The sequence below is a fragment of the Gekko japonicus genome, unplaced genomic scaffold, assembly GCF_001447785.1.
Source record: "Gekko japonicus isolate JY-2015 unplaced genomic scaffold, Gekko_japonicus_V1.1 scaffold3103, whole genome shotgun sequence".
Taxonomy (NCBI): Eukaryota; Metazoa; Chordata; class Lepidosauria; order Squamata; family Gekkonidae; genus Gekko; species Gekko japonicus.
The window spans coordinates 162,050-165,009 of NW_015164294.1; positions in this window are offsets into that span (position 1 = coordinate 162,050).

A 2,960-nucleotide genomic window follows, 5' to 3' on the forward strand; every position below is an offset into this window, starting at 1 on the left:
CTATTTGATTTGGATCCCGCGGGCTCAGGGCGGGTCACAGCATATTAATTCAATACGGAGAATAATTAAAACCATTTAGGAACAATACAATTCATGAACAACAACAATAATAAATCGATAATAGCAAATAATATTTATTCAGGGAGGTAGACAGTATCTGTCAAAAAGCGTTTTCATATATCCACACCTCAAGAAACATACTTGAGGCCGATGTCCTCTAAGCATGCGCAAAGTGTTTTCTGATTTTGTTACACCTTATCAGCCGCCGAGCCCGGAGCGCCATTAACGGACTTCCACTGAGGGGAATGGGAGGGGACGCCGACGGCGCGCTCGGCCCCGCCCACCTGGCGCCGGCTCCCTCGCGGGCGGGCTCGCGCGCGCTGTCCTTCACCTCCTCCGCTGGCTTGTCATTGGACCCGCCGGGTTGAGGGGCCCGCCCAGCTTCGCGACCCCTCCCTCGCGCGCGCTGTCCTTCATCTCCCTCGCTGGAGTTTCATTGGACCCGCCTGGTTTTAGGGACCCGCCCCACTTTGCGTTTTTCTCCCTCGCGCGCGCTGTCCTTCATCTCCTCCGCTGGCTTTTTATTGGACCCGCCGGGTTTAGAGTCCCGCCCACCGCGCGTCCTCTCCCTCGCGCGCGCTGTCCTTCACCTCCTTCGCTGGCTTCTCATTGGGCCAGCGGTGTTGAGGGCCCGCCCGTTAGCTTCCCACTCTCAGTCTCTGGGGCGGGAGCGAGCGCTCTCTTTGGCCTGAGAGTTACGACGGTTGTTGTCAGGCCACGCCCACCCACCCCATACCGTTCCTTGAAGTTCATTTCAACGTTAGAAAGGAAAGGCGGGGGGAGGGCTGGTGGGCAGAAAGAACAGCCGGCCTCCTCCCTGCTTCCCCCCCCTTCTCTGTCGGGCACGCGCACGAAAGGATCAATCTGTGTCTCCCGCTGAGGAGATAAAATAAACACATCAATATAAAGGAACTCGCGTTGTGTTCTCGCGAGATCTTGTGGGCTCTGGCGCCTTCCGCTATTTTTGGCTCCCGTTTGTAGTGATGTGGCGTTTTGAGGGAACGAAGAGGAAATTTTGTGTGTGTGTTTTGGTTTTTAACAAATTTAAATCTCTTTTACTTATTTTTATTCATCTATTTTATTTGTATCCCGCGGGCTCAGGGCGGGTCACAGCATATTAATTCAATACAGAGAATAATTAAAACCATTTAGGAACAATACAATTCATGAACAACAACAATAATAAATCGATAATAGCAAATAATATTTATTCAGGGAGGTAGACAATATCTGTCAAAAACCGTTTTCATATATCAAAAAAAAAAGAAACATACTTGAGGCTGATGTCCTCTAAGCATGTGCAAAGTGTTTTCTGTTTTTGTTAAACCTTGGCTGCGATCACACAATAAATAATCCACTTTCAAACTGGAATATGTCAGTCCATACAGTAAAATCCAGTTGGAAACTGCATTGAAATTGGATTATTTAGTGTGTGTGACCATAGCACTTGTTAGTCTTCTAGGTGCTTCTTCTGGACTCTTACTGTTTTCTGCTACAGACAGACTAACACAGCTACACATCTTCTGTTTTGTTAGGGCTGCAGGCTGGAAGGTCAGTAGTTCAGCTGTTCAAAACCCGGGTGCCGCATGACGGAGTGAGCTCCCATCTCTGGTTCCAGCTCCTGCCAACCTAGCAGTTCGAAAGCAAGAAATTGCAAGTACCACTTTGGTGGGAAGGTAACAGCGTTCCGTGCGCCTTGGCATTTAGTCATGCCCACCACATGACCACGGAAACGACTTCGGACAGTGCTGGCTCTTCGGCTTTGAAACGGAGATGAGCACCGCAACCCTAGAGTCGGATTCGACTGGCTTTCAAGCAAGGGAAACCTTTACCTTTCCCAAGGAGCTCAAGGCAGTGTATATGCTTCACTCTCCCTCAGTTTTAGCTCACAAGTTAGCCTGTTGGGTGCATGACTGACCCAAGGTTACTCAGCAAACACAGTGGCGGAGTAGGAATTCGAATCTGACTCATCCATATCCAAGGTTCAAAACACATTGGGTATTATACAAACCTTATTTAAACCTTAAGCCTCCATCTAGCCCAGCCGGTAATTCTAATCGCTATGCCATGTGAAAGGAGAATTAATCACAAATGTGGTTGGTTGTGGTTTTGAAGGGGGAAGTGCCTATTAATGAACAGAGGTAGACTATTTTTGTGAAAGTGAAGGTTTTGTTTGGTGCACAAATCCTCTGAGCGCATTTTCAGTAACCCAACCTGTGTTGCTGAGGTGTAAGCACGTGCTATTGGATATACTTTTGTGTATTAACAACACAAATATTAACAGCAAATACACACACACATACATATGAAGAAGTGAGTTGTGACTCATGAAAGCTCATCCCCTGCCAGAAATTTTGTTAGTCTTTAAAGTGTAGTGGTTAAGTGTGCAGACTCTAATCTGGGAGAACTGGGTTTGATTCCCCACTCCTCCATATGCAGCTGCTGGATGACCTTGGGCAAGCCATAGTTCTGTCAGAGGTGTTCTCTTAAGGACAGTTCTGGAAAGAGCTCTCTCAGCCCCACCTTTGTTCCCTCTAAGCTGAGTTAGTGTGAGCTAGCTCACCGTTTTTTAGCCTCCGGCTCACGCATTTTTGTCTTAGCTCAGGGAGGATGGCTCCAGAGCAAACTAATTGATGCAGCAGCCAAATCACCCGCTTACAACTTTAATTCCAGTGGCTCACAAAGTAGAATTTTTGCTCACAAGACTCCACATCTTAGAGGGAACATTCACAGGGTATATGTTGTGTGGAGGGGAAGGGAAAGGAGTTTGTAAACCACTCTGAGACTCCGAGTGAAGGGCGGGGTGTAAATCCAATCTCCTCCTCCTCTCCTACTGGACTCTTTTCTACTGCTATAGACAGACTAACACAGCTAGTCTTCACACACACACACACACACAC